Raw genomic sequence first — 17,875 nt, forward strand, 5'->3', positions numbered from 1 at the left:
TATCTGGACCCATACGTAGTTGCCACAGTATTATTGACTGTATTCCCTCTACTATAATGTACAATGTATAATGTATAATGTATAATGTATAATCTACATCTGTGCGACAGATCACACATTTTAAAAGGTGGTAAATACCACAAAATCAAGAAAAATACCATTATTATTATCTGTATTTTTGACCCTCTGATCACTTCTTCACAGGAAATGACATTTGGTAAGAAGAGAATGGAAAGGTAGTTCTGCATTTCCTCTAGCATGGTTAGTTGAAATTTATTTTTATTTATTGGCTGTTGAGAGTCATATAATGTAACATTTATAGTTCTGCTACAAGTTTGTAGTCTATAATCGTAGGAATTGTGATACATACTATTTCAGATAATTTCCATGAGAAGATAAAAATTGTGTAGTGCATTTATGATTGTCCATAAATGTTTTATTAATTATGTTCTTCACAGAAGGCAGCTTCTATTTCCAAAGATTTCAATGAGAATCATCTCCTTTGTTTAAATTTTACATGTCTAAAATTAGAACAATTTCCCATTGACTGGCTTTTGGCTCCACATACTTCAGCCTTTTAACCTCTCTGCTGCTCACGTATATCTGGTTCCAGACGTCGTTCACGTCCTGAACGCTTTGTGTCAGATTGCAGGTGTGTTTGCACAGTGGTAGTGGGATGTTCTGGAAGGTGTTCTTATGCTGTGCTAGCTGGAAACAGCTATTCATGGATGTGCTTGTGTACCATAAATATATTTGCTAAGCCCAAACTAAATATATGTCTAGCTCCACTTCCCCTTGGCAACATCTCCAAAATGCTTGTGGCTACTTCCACGTGACTCCACCTGTGTGGGAAGGGTCTAGTCAGAGTGGAAGGAAAGAGTTGTTTCAATTCATTACATTTAAAATTTATTTTTTGAATAAGAAAAAACATGCACATATTCTATGAAGTTCAATCACAGAAACAGAGGCTGTGACAGTGGTACATATGAGGGAGAAGGGCTGAGGCTTCTCTCACTTCAGATAAATCTGTGCCTGAAAGGACACAGATAAGGAGGAAGGTGTAGAGGAACTTATCTAGAACTGCTTCATAATTTTGGAGCAGATAGGTCTTATAACCTCATTCATTTATCCTGGGCTATTCATTTCACAAATTTCTAATAGTCTTCAGGAATTTATCTAGTTTGAATTCACATAAAAAACTGCATTGAATTCCTCAGGGTGATGTAGGGTCTGCCCTCTGAAGAATGGGAAATTCATGGTTGTATTAAGTGGCACACCACAAAATAGAATATAAAGAGTTCTTTGTTTTTATTACTATATATCAAAGAATAATAATGGCCAATGCCTATGAGTAGCCAACTTATGAGAAATTCTATTAGTTCTAAATGCTCACCAAGTTATATACTGGGGTCTGGTTTTTTTGAAAGGACTTTCAATATGGTGAAGGCAATAACAATGACCAGGTTTTTATAAATAATACTCTTTCAAAACCAATCTATTTGACTGCATTTTCTCATTGAATGGAAGAAAAAAGATTCTTTAGAATAAATACCAAAGGCATGAATAGTGGTTTTGAAACACCATGCAGTTGGGATAAGGCACTGAATATATGTATTTTTGTCTTGGTAGAGTCTAGTCAGAGTAATGTTTTGTAAGAGCCATGGGAATGCTTATAAGTGACAGTGCTCAATATATTTGGACTTTGGCTTTGCAATGTTGGTAAAAGTATTTGAAGGATTACATTTTGTGCCTTTTGTTCAGGCTCTGAGGCTGCTATTGCATGGGATGAAACAGTTTCACTGTTTTGTACAAAATGTCAGTGAATTTTATGTGCATTTGTGTTACCAAACAGCAAATAGGGTCCTGCTGCCTGCCACCCATAAATCCTGGAGGCAGAGGTTTGGTGAAAGATGAAGTCTTTCATTCAAAAGCTACACAATTTTGGAAGAATAGCAGGTTTCTGCCTCAGGGCCTGTTCCCTCTAAAACATCCACAGAAAAATAACCCTTTCACCCTCTGCCAGGCCAGAGCAGTCCTAGCCTGAACCCAGAGTTCCTTTCCCTATTTAAAAATACCATCCTTTGGGAAAATGCAGGAAGCTGTAGCACAATTGTCCAGGGAGATCCTGGAGGAAGAGAAAGAGAGCTGAGTCTCTGCCCTTCCTCCGCTTAACTCTTCAGTCCGTAATTCCATCGATGCTCCCAAACCATCCAGCTTCGCAGCCAATCCTGTTCTTTTCAGGCTAGACTGGCAGGTCTGCACCTCCCCCTGCCACATCTCCACCTGGGGGAAGGGAGATCTGCCACCGATGTGTTGCCTGAGCTAGCTTGTTTACCAATGCCTAGGGCAAACTCCTCTTTCTTATAGCCCCTTCCGCCTTCTCCCAGCATCATGCCAGTATCATTTATAATATTATTGTTTTTCAGTTTAGAGTTTATTCAGCTTTTGCTTTGGGTTCACTTGACCAGTGCTGACTTTTAGATATTAGGTTTTTCTTAAGTCTATATGGGTGTACACTTAAAACTGTTTGAGGAGAAACAAGTACACAGATATCTCTAAGTCCAGTTTAAGATCTCTTAAGACATCCAGATTCTAACCCCTTCTTACACCGTGACAACTCAAATACCCCAGATAGAGAAGGCACTATTTGCCTCTTTTGCAAACTCTCAGAACTTGTTACATGTCAGGTTAAATTTGCCAGGAAGACAGATACTTCCCAGGTGAAAAGACTAGAGTGAATAGTAGTAGTGATAGACAGTGCTGTGCTGGTAAACCAGCACCCCACCCCACCCCCACACACATACACATAGTCTTCTCTCGAAAAAGCCCTGATTTCATAGTGTTTGCTGATTTTTGTGGTATACAAATTCTCATCATGGTGACTTCCAGCTAACAATAACCAGATCTCAAAACTCACAAATATTTAACAGAGTCTGAAATGTCCAGCTCTGTTTGATTACTGTACATTACTATTTATTTCTTCCTCTAATTAATTCAACAAATGTGTCTTGAGTACTTGCCACTGTGCTCGATCTTAATGGGAATAGAGAGATTAGTTAACGTGACCTAGTCTACAAGGAATTTATCATCCATTCTCTTATTACTTACAGTCACCGTGCTGTACATGACATTTCCAGAACTCATGTATTTTGTAACTGGAAGTTTGTACTTTTCACCCTTTCATTCATTTTTTCCCACCCTTCACTCCCTGCAATTCTGATCAAAACTGCAGGAGGATTTCGAGATATAAACATTTATATGTGAAGGTCAAAGAACTGGCATAGCCAAAACAATTGTAAAAAGGAAGAAAAAAGAGGAATCACAATACTTGATTTTAAAACCTATTATAAAGCTACAGCAATCAAGATTTTTGTGATAGTGGCAAAGAGACAGAGATGTAAATCAATGAGACAGGGTAGTCCATAAATAGAGCTACACAAATGTGGCCGACTTATTTTTGATAAGGATGCAAAGGCAATTCAATGGAGAAAGGGTAGCCTTTTCAAAAATCATGAAACTACCATAGGCAAAAAAAAAAAAAGTGGCCAAAAAATGTATCTTGACATAACTTTAATTCTTATGTAATAATTAATTTAAAATGGATCATAAATCTAAATATAAAACTTAAAATCATACAAAGTTTTATAAGTAAGCCTGAAAAATATCTTTGTGAACTAGGGTTGAACAAAGAGTTCTTAGACAAGGTATCAAAAGCACAATCCATAAAAGAAAAACATTAATACATTAGACTTCATTAAAATTAAAAATGTTTTCTCTCTGAAAGATAGTTCATGAAATTTAAAAAAATGTTGCAGGTAGAAAATATTTGCACTCCAGATATTTTTTAAAAATATCTTATTTATTTATTTTTAGAGAGAGGGGAAGAGAAGGAGAAAGAGAGGAAGAGAAACATCAATGTGTGGTTGATGCTTGCATGCCCCCTACTGGGGACCTGGCCCAAAACCCAGGCATGTGCCCTGACTGGGAATTAAACTGGTGACCTTTTGGTTTATAGGCCAGTCCTCAATCCACTGAACCACACCAAGCCAGGGCTACATTCCAGATATTTTACAAAAGACTTCTATCCAGAATATATAAGATCTCTCAAAACTCAAGAGAAAGAAAACAATCTGATTAAAAATGTGAGGAATACTTGAAAAGGCACTTCACCAGAGGTTATATACAAAGCACATGAGCAAATAAGCACATGAAAAGATATTTCACTTCATTAGCCATCAGGAAAACACAAATTAATCACCCAACTTTAATACCACTTCTATATATCTACTAGAATATCTAAAATTAAGATGAGTAAACATACACACCAAGTACTGGTGAGGATACAGAATAACTGGAACTCTTCTGGGTTCCTGGTGGTAGTGAAACATGGTAGAGCTACTCTGGAAAACAGATTGGCAGTTACCAAGTTAAACTCTCCCAAAACCTGGCAATCACACTACTAAGTAGAAAAAACCCACAGCAACCTGTACACAGATATTTATAGCAGCTCTATTCAAAATTGCCAAGAGTTGGAAACAACCCAAATGCCCTTCCTTTAGTGAGTGAATGGATAAAGAAACTGTACAACCACACCATGGAATACTTCTGCACAATAAGAATGAACTATTGACACATGACAACTTAGATAAATCTCAAAGACATTATGCCAAGTGAGAGAAGCAAGTCTCAGGATTACATAGTGTATAATTCTATTTATATGCCATCTTAAAAAGATTTTATTTGTTTTTGGGGAGAGGGGAGGGGATGGAGAAAGAGAGAGAGAGAGAGGGAGAAACATTGATTGATTGCCTTTTGCACGTGAGCCATACAGGTCAGGGTTGTATGCCATTCTTGAAAATATAAAAACTACAGTGACAGAGAGCCAATTGGTGGTTTCCAGGAGTTAGGAATGGGAGCAGGATATTACCAAAGATATTTTGAGCTTGAGGGAGTTTTAGAGTGATATAATTGTTTTGCATCTTGATTGTGGTGGTGGCTACATGAATCTATACATGTATTAAAATTCACAGAACTGAACTAAAAAAGGGATACATTTTATTGTATGTTTATTTAAAAGAACAAAGCAATGGTTATAAAAAGTTTTTATTAAAATTTTTTCCCAGTCAGGTGAAATGCCTATTGATCTTATTTCGCTTCTCAGAAGGATATTGGACACCAGAGCTTCCCAAACTGGTTTATTCAGGGAAATTGTTCCATGAGGAATGAATAGTTTTGATGGAAAAACATTTTCTCAACTCAGTCAACAATTATCTTTTCTTTTTTGTTACAAGAAATTTCTTACATTCTTTAATGTGCTATTTGTTTATTGTGAAGTTCTTAGAGAATAATTTATGACATGACATTGCCCAAGCTTCCATAACCAGAAGACCTGTTGTTCTTGGAATAGGGATTAATCTCTTCCAGAGTTACCAGTTGTTTTAGTCAGCTAAGTTTACTATAGTGAAATATCATAGACTGGGTGGCAACAGAAATTTATTCATCATGGTTCTGGAGACTGGGAAGTCCAAGATCAAGGTGTTGGTAGATGTAGTTCATGGTGAAATTCCTCTTCATAGAGTGTACACACCCTCTTTTCAATGTGTACTCACATGGTGTTTCTTTGGTATGTGTTTCTGGAGAGAGAAAGAGATCTCCCTTTTTCTTTTTTATAAAGACACATATCTTATCATGGGGGCCCCACCCTACTGACCTAATAGAAACCTAATTACCTCTCAAAAGCCCATCCACAAATATCATTGCATTGATGGCTGGGGCTTGTATGTATTAATTTTGAGGGACACAAACACTCAGCTTATAACTCCAGTGTCCTTTGGACCACAATTTGGAAATCTTCTGCTTATGTTCTTTGAAATCATCTTTACTGAAGTTTAATTTACAAATGATAAAATCTTCTGATTGTAAGTCCATATCTCAATGAGTTTTTACAAATGTATATAATCATGTAACCACAACTGAAAGCAAGAAATAAAACACTTGCATCAAAAGAAAAGTTTCCTGATGCCCTTTGCAATCAGTTGCCTTTCCTCAACCCTGGGACCCTAGAAAACACCCAACTGCTTTCTGTCACTATAGTATTTCCTATCTTATGATTTCATATGAATTAATACTACAGTATGCAGCTTTACATGTTTGGCTTTGTGGGAATTCAGAATAAATCACCCCGAGATGTACTTCTGTGATACACAGATTGTTCTGAGCTAAGGGCAATTTTGGCTTCAGGCTCCAAAGAAACTTTGGGTCTTTCCTTTTATTATCTAGAAGAATTTAAATTAGTGGCCTTGCATATGACAAGAGATTATCAGCAATTATCTCTTTTTGACCTACCTATATGGCAGGCAAACCTCTATTTAGTAAACATCTCTCCTTATCATTCTGCAATGACCACAAAGTCCAGAAGGTGCATTACCTCATCTCTAGCTCTGAATGTCTTATATACCTAGATCCTGATTTCTATTGTGTGCATATAGGTCTCTGAGTTTCTCATGTATGTCTTGGTTATTTTCTCTTGTTAATCTGTCTTATGTCTATTTGATTATTAGACCAACCAGAAGATTCTTGAGGGTAGAGGAAAATTTTTCCTTCCCTATAGTTAGTTGGCTTTGTGAGCAGGATAACTCACTGGCTAGAACCCTGTGTTTACACACCTGGCTATTGAAGATGAGCAGATCGTGGTGAAACCAGAGAGCTTGCATTCATGCTGCCTGTTACCTACCAGATCCAAGAAGCAGAGACAGGGATTGAATCTTTATGGGCACTTTATTCAGATGGCTATGATCTGAGAGGATGACTGGTTTGTACCCTAACAGACCATCTTAAATTCCTAAACCATCTCTTTCTATAAGGAGAAGAAAAGTGTAGGTAAGGGGTTTGGAATTCAGGGAACTTGTCAATCAGGTAAAAATCTGCAGCATTCTTTCATCTGTGCCCTGGGCAGTGACCTTTATCTGTATCCTGGGCAGTAGGTGTCTCATTCTGGAGCACAACGGCTCAGATACCACCTTGATTGCTTGCAGTCCTTCTGAGACACAAAGATGGAACTGCTTATGATCTCCTGGAGTCAGGGTGGGTCATACCTTCTACCTGAAACTAAAATTTTCCAACATTTATTCCCACATCAGTGGGGCATCTGACATAGGCCAGCAGAAAGTAAGGGTTCTTAGCATGTCAGCATGCCTCCAGATTTCTGTCTGTAAGATTTGATGGAAATAAAAGTGGTGAGAATCTTTTTCTTTCTTCTAAATTTTGATTGGCTTGAGAAAATATCTGTTTAACCAGTTTCTTGGGTTAATGATTCTTGGTTACTTGGTAACTCATGGATTTTGTTTTTCTCTGATTCTGTCTGATTTCTCTTCTTTTGTCTTGTTATATGTTCTGAGAACTTGGACCTAATAACTAGTGAGAATATTTTCTCTCTGGCTTCCACCATCCAGAGGATACACTTGCCAAGGTGTACCTTGCTCTCCATCTAACCATGACAAGCTCTCAAGGAGTTTTGTGAATTTATCCTGTTCCTCTCAGAGTAACAGACCTGAAGCTACATCTCTAATGACTGGATGATGCACATGCATCTTGGGGGTAAGCAAGTGGGCTGTGGATCCAAGCTTAGAGAATCTTAAGCCTTATTCTGTTAAAAAGGGGAAAGCACATGATTCTCTGTGTTTTGTAACAGATGTTTAAAGACAAGACCTCACATATTTTTTAGACAAATTTTCTTGGAAGGGTTGCATCTTTTTGTCCTCTCCTTTGGGGATATTTCTTGCATTTTAGTATTGGTTTGAGATCCTTTTCCTCAAGGACAGACAATGATGGATCCTTTTAATTGGAAAATCTTCTAAATTGAAAAGCAAAGATTTTTTTTCTTACAGAGCTCTCACATTGTTATAATAGCTAGTCATCAAGATTCCCCAAATAAGAGAGGACAAAAATTAGAAAAAAATCAAAGTCCACTCAAACCCCTTCCTATTTGTATTCACAGATATTGTAAAAAATTGGGATTTTGGAAGTACAATTGTCCTGTACTTAAGAAGAAAATAAAAGAAGAAGAATGATTAAATCCTACTAAAAACAATCTAAAACTTTTGTATCCTAAGAACTTGGTTTGGTAGCTGTCAGGTTGGAAGTTCCAAAATATGGCCAAAGAAAAACATGGGCTTAACTCCATATATAGCCAGGGTCCTACCAAACTACTACCTAAAATTACAATGACTATTACAAGGAATGTTCCAATTAGATTAGGTCATTTAAAAGTGCACTTAAAAAGCAATGGCTTCTAGAGTTCCAGACAAGATGGAGGGATAGGTAGAATGACTACAATGACTATTACAAGGAATGTTCCAATTTGATTAGGTCATTTAAAAGTGCACTTAAAAAGCAATGGCTTCTAGAGTTCCAGACAAGATGGAGGGATAGGTAGAAATACTTCACTCCCTTGCACAACCAAAAGAAGGATAACAACCAATATAAAAACAATAAACAATCAGAAATGCCAGAAAATCAAACTGCGTGGAAGCCCAACAACCAAGGAGTTAAAGAAACATTCACCCAGACTGATAGGAGGGGTGGAGATGGGAGATGGGCAGTTGAGTGGAGAGCATTCATGGCAAGGTGGGGCTGGCTGAACCAGAAACTAAAAACTGAAAGCTAGCTGCAAACTACTGTGGGGGTTGCCACGGTGGGAGAAACTCATAGTCTCACACAAGAGACTTCATTGAAAGGGGGACTAGAGCAGAGTAAGCAAATAGCATTGCTCCCTCTCTGACCCCTCTCCCACAGACAGTGCCACAATGCAGCAAAGAGGGTTGCCTCACATTGGCAAATACCTAAGATCCTGCCCCCTTACAACATAACAGGTATACTGAGACAAAGAAATACGGCCTAAATGAAAGAATAGACCAAAACTCTACAACAAGAGCCAACACATGAGAAGATAGACAACCTATCTGATGGGCAGATGCTCACAGAACTGGTTGAGCTCAGTCACAAAATGAAGGAAGAAATGAAGGCTATCCAAAGTGAAATGAAGCAAAATATGTAGGGGACCAACAGTGAAGGGAAGGAATCAGGACTCAAATCAATGATTTGAAACAAAAGGAAGAAATAAGCATCCAACTGGAACAGAATAAAGAAACAAGAATTCAAAACAATGAGGAGAGACTTAGGAACTTCTGGAAAAACTTTAAGCACTCCAACATCAGAATCATAGAGGTGCCAGAAGGAGAAGAACAAGAGCAAGAAGTTGAAAACTTATTTGAACAAATAATGAAGAAAAACATCCCCAATCTGGTGAAGGAATGGACTTCTAGGAAGTCCAGGAAGCCCAGAGAGGGCCAAAGAAATTAGACCCAAGGAGGAACACACCAAGTCACATTATCATTAAGTTACCCAAGATTAAAAATAAAGAGAGAATCTTCAAAGCAGCAAGAGGAAAGGAGACAGTTACCTACTAAGGTGTTCCCATAAGATTGTCAGCTGATTTCCTGAAAGAAAACTTACGGGCAAGAAGGGACTGGAAGGAAGTATTTGAAATCATGAAAGGCAAGGACTCACATCCAAGATTGCTCTATCCAGCAAAGCTATCATTTAGGATGGAAGGGAAGATAAAGTGCTTCCCAGATAAGGTCAAGTTGAAGGAGTTCATCATCACCAAGCCCTTAGTATATGAAATGTTAAAAGGACTTATCTAAGAAAAAGAAGATCAAAACTGTGAATGGTAAAATGACAACAAACTCACAACTATCAACAACTGAACCTAAAAAAACAAAAACTAAAACTAAGCAAACAACTAGAACAGGAACAGAATCACAGAAATGGAGACCACATGGAGGATTTTCAGTGGGGATGGTGAGAGTCAGAATTGAGGGGAAAAGGTACAGGGAATAAGAAGCGTAAATGGTAGGTACAAAATAGACAGGGAGAGGTTAAGAGTGGTATAGAAAACAGAGAAGTCAAAGAACATATATGTACAACCCATGGGCATGAACTAAAGAGAGGAGTGCTGGAGGGTTGGGAGGTACAGGGGAAGGGGGGTAAAGGGGAGGAAAAAATTAGGAAAATGTAATAGCATAATCAATCAAATATACTTAAAAAAATAAGCAATGGCTTCCAAATCAATTAAACAAAGTGGGTTATGCCAAAACCCATTGGTGAAGCCCTGACTCAGACTATAATTAGATTTACAAAATATGGAACTGTAAGGATTGATAAAATTATAAAAATTGTAATGTTTAAACAGGATTTATGTAAAAAAAAGTTGTGTCACTTTAATGAATTGCATCTCTTTTACCTGATTATATTATGAAAATACATGGTGTGTTTCATTGGGGATCTGGGACATGAAGGCTGTCTCTTCTTCCTTTTGGCTTTTAGAGGAAGAGATTCTAGAAGGTAGTAACCTTTGTGACTGCTTGGATCCATGGAATTAAAGCTGAAGATTTGGAACCTGATAGGAATATTTTTTTGCATCCCTGCCTCCCTCTAGCTAAAAATAACACTATATACCCAGAAGGAAAGAAGCAAATTAGGGATTATGTATTCAGACAGGTACATTAACCTATGATGTCACTTAAGTTATCAAAATGGGAAAGCAATTGCTCTTATCTTACAAATCTTTGATCGTAGAGCCAAAAGTATAGCCCTAGAAGCAGCTCAAAGCCGTTATATTTGTCAGTCCCATTTCCTAAGACTAAAGAAAAAAAGCGCTGGGGTAACTAGGGTGTTTTTGAAAGCACAAATTACTCCTACAGCTTTAAGGATCCCGTGAATGGATAAAGAAAAATCGTAAGTGCTTTCTCCACAAATATTAATAAGAAAAAGTTTTAGCCATCTATATGGGTAACTTTAATTTATTCTGCTTGAAACACAGATTGGATCTAGTTGTTCTTTTATATGATCTCACCAGTTCTATGGCAATAATTTAAAAGAGAAAGCTAGGAAGTTTCTGTTCATGTCTGTATGTTCATGTGTGTGGTGCATTATTTTATACCTTCAGATGGTTTTGCTAACTTTATAAAAAAGGAGCTCTATTAAATTGGCTGAAATAAGTGCTTAAATAGAAATCTCAAAAATATAACAAAAAGTAATCTAAATGCTTTTTAGAAGCACATAATTTGGGAAGACATGATATTAATGCTGGTTTGAGTTTGGCTTTATGAAATAAGCATATCTTTAGAATCATCAGTGTTAAATATTACTTTTTTTTTAACCTGGGTTTATTAGTCAAATAAGTTCGTTATCTGTGTCATAAAAATTTATTAGCAAAAATTTACCTTGGTATGATGAAATTTTTGTAAGTAATCTAAACTTAATTGTTAAAAGCAAGTCAATTAAATATATGTAAATGGGATTAAAGAGTTTATTTTCAGTTAACTCTAGCAACAATTATATGTGTAATTAAAAAGTGTTTTTCTAAATCTCTTTGGTAACTTGAAACATTAAATTTTATGATACATATTCATAGACTATTTTTCAAATAAGATAATTGATTTAGAGGGACAAGTATTGCTATTTTTATTCTGTAGATCTAAAAGTCTTCTCAACCTTACAATTTATAATTCAGGAGTTACAACTTAAAAACAAGTTGTTTGTAAAATGTCAGTGTGACCAAGTATGCTGATTGTTATTTAAGTGCTCTACCACATCCATTCCGCAGGTTTCTCTGACTTGTTTCATGCCCCAGGAGGTGGATCTCTACAAATTACATCCCCAGAGTTGGCTCTAAAATTTCTTGTTGAGCTGGGCTGATGAGATATTCTGGTAAAAGTTTGGAATATGGTAAGGAAAAGAAGCCAAGGGACTCTTTAGTGAGCTATCTTTTCCCTTCTGAGACCCTGGCTAATATTGGTCCCAGAAGTAACCCCAAGAGGTTGATCCTCAAAATGGGCTTCTAGGATTGAAATGCTCATATTTGAGTGCATAGATAACTTCCTTATTGGTAGGAAATGGGATACAATGTATAATGTGGTAACATCGCATCACTCAAATTATCATTGAAGGAGGCATGTGATAGAGTATAGAGAGAGGACAAAGTAGTGAGAGGGCAAATAGCTGTGAGATTTAGTTGCTATGGCAGCCATGATGTAGCTTGTGGAATGTATTGAACACTTCTGGCTGCTCTGGAAAGTAGACATACAGAATAAACCTAAAAGTCTAGAAAGTACTAGGCAATGAAAAATTCCAATAGCTTGATAAAGTCAGAAATACCAACAGCTCAGATTTTGTAGAAAAGAAGTTCGTGGTAGCTCCAGAACTGCCTGCAGAGCCAGCAGCCCCCCACCCGCCTAGCCTGACTGATTGTACTGTTTGATCAATTGTACTCCTTGCACTGTTGTTGAATAATACTCTTTGTATTGTGATTGTGTGATCAAAGTCAACCTTTTCATCCTGCTGCCCTGGGCTGAAGCTAGAACTTGATAAATAAGTGCTTCATCATGTATCATCCACTGTTCTTACCTCACAACCCACTTGCTTGATCACTGAGATGTCCTCACCAATCAGAAAACAAATGATGCAAATTTATGCTTTTGTTTCCCCTAACAACTCATCTCTTTGATCAACAGCTCTTTGCAACTATAAACCCTGCCCTATCCCCTCCATATTGGAATGTATTCTCAGTTCATACTGAGGACTACATTTCCCAGTTTGCAAATAATATGAATAAACTCTTTTTAAATTTCTTTTTTTAAGAGAGTATCTCTAGACTTTCATTTACATGACATTTTATAAAGAGTACTAATGTTGGCTAACGTTACAATTTAGGTTCCAGTAGGAAGTATGACAGAATTGGTATCAGTCACATTTCTCTGTACAAGGAAATCTGTTTCCTGTACAAGGAAATCTCTATTACAACTACAATGATGGTGTGACTGATAAGATTTTGTGTTTCTCCTGTGTTAGGGTCTTAAGTTCTTCATCCAGGCGAAGGTCAAGAATGAAAGCTGAGTAGCAAAAGGGAAGGCCTGTACTGGTTATTCTGTTTGCTTCTCCTAACCCCTACCTTGATCAACACCATGCCCCTTACCCTGTGTGCCGCAGGATACTACCTCTGTGAATTTCATTACCAGGCTTTCCTGTCCCTTTGGCTTCTGGGTGGTTCTGGCCGAAAGGAGGCCACAGCAGGGTATGGGAAAATGGAAGGAGAAAGGTGTTGGGGTTATGTATTCCTCTCCACCCCCACCTTTGCTTGGCCATACTTTTGGCAATACTATGGTTAAAGCTTATGTCCAGTAGTTCTTTATCTAAGACTCCAAACATTTCCTAGGCTCTCAAAGCACTATTCCCTACTCTAGTCCCTTTATTTGGGGATGGCGATAATTTTCCACCATTGCTGATCCCTGGGCGTTTTACCGGGTCTTTTGGTTCTCTTACTCTTGCCCATACCTCTTTAGGTAATACTTACACTGAACTCTCTCAGTTACAGCCTTTGTGCTTGCCCTTTCTTTTCTGCTAATACATTGACACAACACAGAGGAAAGGACAAATTGGGAAGAACCAGGTAAGGACAGTCACTGGGATGCCACAACAAGTGGTAGGGAAAATGCAGCTAGGAAGGCAGGACACAGAATACTGAGAATGTGGGTGCAGACAACAGTTGTTATAAGTGAGCAATCAGCATTACAGAGTAATAGCAAGGAGTGGTGACATGAATTGTCAGGCATGTGGAGTAAGAGAATCAAGAGCCCAAGAGAGTAGTCTTTGGGAGAATCTGGTAGGCAAGTGGACACAGAGAGAGAATCAGAGCCTCCAGGTGTCGGGGCTTCAGGTACAAGCATTCTCGTCTCTGTTTGGGACTTTGCAAGTGTGCAGAAAAGCCTCTGTCAGGATGATTCAATTTCTGAACAGATTATCAAACAGTGTTTTGTTTGCTCCACACATTTGTTTATTCATCCATTCATCAAATATTTATTGAGCCCCATCTATATTATAGGCTCCAAGTTGGACACCAAGTATAAACAAGTAAAAATGAATAAGATACATTATCTACCCTGGCTGGTGTGGCTCAGTGGATTGTGTCCAGCTTGTGAACCAAAGGGTGGCAGGTTCAATTCCTGGTTAGGGCACATGCCTGGGTTGTTAGCCAGGTCCCCAGTTGGGGGTGCACAAGAAAAAACCACACACTGATGTTTCTCACCTTCTCTTTTTCCCTCTCTTCCCCTCTCTCTAAAAAGAAATAAATAAAATCTTTTTTAAAAAAGATACATTATCTGACTTCATGGGGCTCACAACCTCAGGAATTAGAGACATATATGAATGTAATTGTAGTGAATGGTTACTAAACATCTTATCTGGGCATATTCTGCCTGTTCCTCAAAGTACACATGCATAGAACTTAAGTCATTATCTTCTAGCAAATACATCCTGCCCTCCAGTCTCCACTCCATGAGCTGCACTACTATGACCTTGCATCAGGGAAACATGATGAGACTCTTTTTAACTAAGGCACTGGTTTAATCCATTCATTCAATGGAGTTAATCATTCTTCTTTAAAAAAAACAACAACAACCCTATTTTCTATATTTTAATTAGATTGTTTTTCTTACTTGTGATTCTAATGCATAGCCACAGTTGAGATATAAATTCATCCTAAACTGAGGTCATAATTGGTCCTTGGAGAATAAGATGAGAATATACATATCGTGTGTATGTCTGAGAAGAAGAATCTTAATATTTTAACTAAGTAGTGTGTGTGTGTGTGTGTGTGTGTAGGGGGAAGAGTATTAGTATTTCTAGCTAAGAGAAGCCAGGTAGTCCTTGGAGATGTTAAAAATATAGTGTAGCTGGTTGTTTAACCAGGGATTCTCAGGATGGTGTTACTTGCTTGAGTCCCCACATTTAAGCTTCCTCATTGTCACTTATACTTTTAGTTCTTAGGGACCGATTTGTGCTAACTGAGCTCAAAAGAGATTGACAAGCCAAAATATCAGTTTATTATTTATTTGCAATGAGGGATACAGGTCACTGCTTGACAGTGCACTATTCCCTACACAAGGAAATCTCTGTTACAACTGCATGCAGCCTTCTCTCCAGAGGTAGATGTAGCACAAAGTAACCAGGCTTCTGCTTCAGGCCCTGGCTTTCATGAGCGGTGAGTACTGGGACTGGCTGGGAACTATAGAGTGTTGTAGGTGGAGAGGAGAAGTCAGAACTGCATCTTCTAGTAAGCATTTTTGGTAAATTGCCTAAGATCTCATAAAAATGGGATCTGAATTTTTAAGCCTCTAATAATTCACTGTACATTCTTCTCTTAGTATAAATATTTATTTTTGTACCTAATTTTGAATGTACTATTTTGCCTTTTTAAAAAAATGAAATAAGGTCCACTAGGCAGTATTTCAACCCCCCACCCACGCTCAAACCTGGATATGCCCCTTTGTCTCTAATGTAAGGACAGTGACATGCTGGAGGCATGACCAAGGAACCCTCTGTCATGGTCAAGACTCTGTTTACTTTTTTTTAGGTTCCATGACTCTCATAACTCTTCTGTTACCACATCATTGTTTCAGATAGAATAGAAGCAATTAAGTTACAGTTTGCATCCCTGTAACCCACAGAGGTCTTTTTGAGAAGATGATGGGCACTCCTGAAGGAGATATGGGAAATTCCTTAGGACCTTCCATGACTCATTTAAAAACAGGTTTTGAAGTTGGCCATTCTTCTCTCCATTTTGTTCCTGTTCATCTATTTTGTTTGAGGGTGATACTTTTTTGACTTTTTTCTTTCTATTCTGGGGGTTATTGTGCCCATTTTACCATGTGTAATAATAATAATGAGGCTGTTTTCAAGTAGTTTTCACCAATTATCTGATAATGCTTTTTGTCAGTCTACCTAATGAGGGAGCATGAGGGACCTTGAAAACTTATCAGGGATGAAGTGATTAAAAACAAGTTTGTTTCCACTACTCTCTTCTCACGTATTTTTGAAAGTGAAATACACTTCCTACATGGCCCTGTAGAAATTGCAAGTATAAGGCTGTTTATCCAACATCCATAGACATAGGTCTTTTAAAAGTAGAATTAAACAGCTTCAGTGTAACGATATTTCACACTGACTTCAGAGCTCACAGTGAAGTTGTAGCTCAGCTTCAGTTTCTTCAGACATTTAGGGCAGTCTTTTATTTACTTATTTTTTTTGAGAAGTCTTTTGAAGATCAATTTAGAGTAATGATCTTGATTTTAAATTTCTTCCTATTCAGTAAATATGTGTTTCCATGTTCTTTCTTCATTGTGTGATTTAATTTTGCTTTGTGTCCTCAGGCAGTGATACATGGTGATCACCCAACATTGGAGGGCATTCTGGATCTTTGGTGATATTAAAGGCTGTATCAATTTCCTCAGGTTGCCATAACAAAGTATCACAAGGCAGCTAAGGATGAGCAGTTTCATTTTACAGTTCTGGAGCTCAGAGGTCCACTGTGAAGGTGCTGGCAAGGCCGTGCTTCCTCTGTAGGTTCTAGGGAGAATCATTTTTTGCTCCATCAAGTTCTCAGTGGTTTTTGGGTTTCCTTGGCTTGCATCAGTGTAATGTCAATTTTTTGCTTCTGTTGTCACAGGGCCTTCTTCCAGGTGCCTCTGTGTCCTTTTCTGTCTTTTCTAAGGACATTTTTAATGGATTCAGAACCCACCTAAACCCAGTGTGATCTCATATTGATTCTTTCCTTAATTATATGTGCAAAGACTCTATTTCCAAATAAGGTCACCTTCTGAGGTTCTGGGTAGACATGAATTTGGGAGGACATTATTCAATCTGTTTCAAAGGCCATTGAACTTCTTTAGGTGCTAAAGACAGAGTTCTTTTCCTGTCTGGGAGATGGTATTTCATAGTTGTGGGCTCAGCAGATGGCCCATTCATGCTTTCACCAGCCATGGAGCTTTTGCAGCAGTCAGGAAGCAGCTGAGGATGTAAAAGGCAAGGTCACCTGTGCCTGAGAAAGAGAGGTGGGAAACTAAAGTTGTTTGTAGCTGTCAAAGTTTTCTTGAACTTAATGTCCTTCTTAAAATTCAACAGAGGATAGCCTGGCCAGAAGGCTCAGCTGTTTGGAGCATTGTGCTGTACACCAAAAGATTGCTGTTTCAATCCCTAGTCAGGGCAAAAACCTAGGTTTTGGGTTCGATCCCCTGATTGGGACACCTTTGGAGGCATCTGATGTTTCTCTCTCACATGGATTTCTTTCTCTCTCTCTCAAAATCAGTAAGCATATCCTCAGGTGAGGATTAAAAAACAATACAAAAATTCAACAGAGGCATTCTAAGATTTGGGTGTTTTCACAAAACCTTTAACTTCTTTGCTCATTTGAAACATTTTTGTTTTCTGTTCTCCAGGGTGGCTCATTCTCTGTTTCTCTTTCTCTTGCTCTGGAGTAGAACACAATGAGTAAACTTGGCCTCAATCCTCCTGCTATTTGTTTCTCACCCTCCACTTCATTCTTTATCCTTGTTTTTACCACTCTCCTTCATTTCTTTCTTTTTTCATTCCCCTGTTTTACCTGTGACCAGATGTATTTCTCTCATACGACAGCAGAGGTGCGCAGACACTAGTGGATTCCAAACACACACGCATAGGTCTCTGTCTCTTAGGAGTTTGCACATTGCTGCGGCCTTTGTCTCGACACACCTTTGTCATTTTAGGCATTTAGCTTTAGGGAAGTGTTGATTTCAACTGTATTTACAAACTAGCTAACAGGCACTTATAGTTTACTTGTGTATACAAGCCCAGGAAGTACTCTCTGTATTTTGTAAATTCTGGTATATTAGGCGTTTTGCCTTTGTTCTGTTTCAGGGGTTGGGGGTTAGATGCTGGTCAATAATAATGAATGACAAACACAGAATGGCCTGTGCATATCGTGGGCAGTGTCAGCACCACA

Source organism: Phyllostomus hastatus, unplaced genomic scaffold (assembly GCF_019186645.2).
Source record: "Phyllostomus hastatus isolate PE091 unplaced genomic scaffold, TTU_PhHast_1.1 phas_contig_118, whole genome shotgun sequence".
NCBI classification, from domain to species: domain Eukaryota; kingdom Metazoa; phylum Chordata; class Mammalia; order Chiroptera; family Phyllostomidae; genus Phyllostomus; species Phyllostomus hastatus.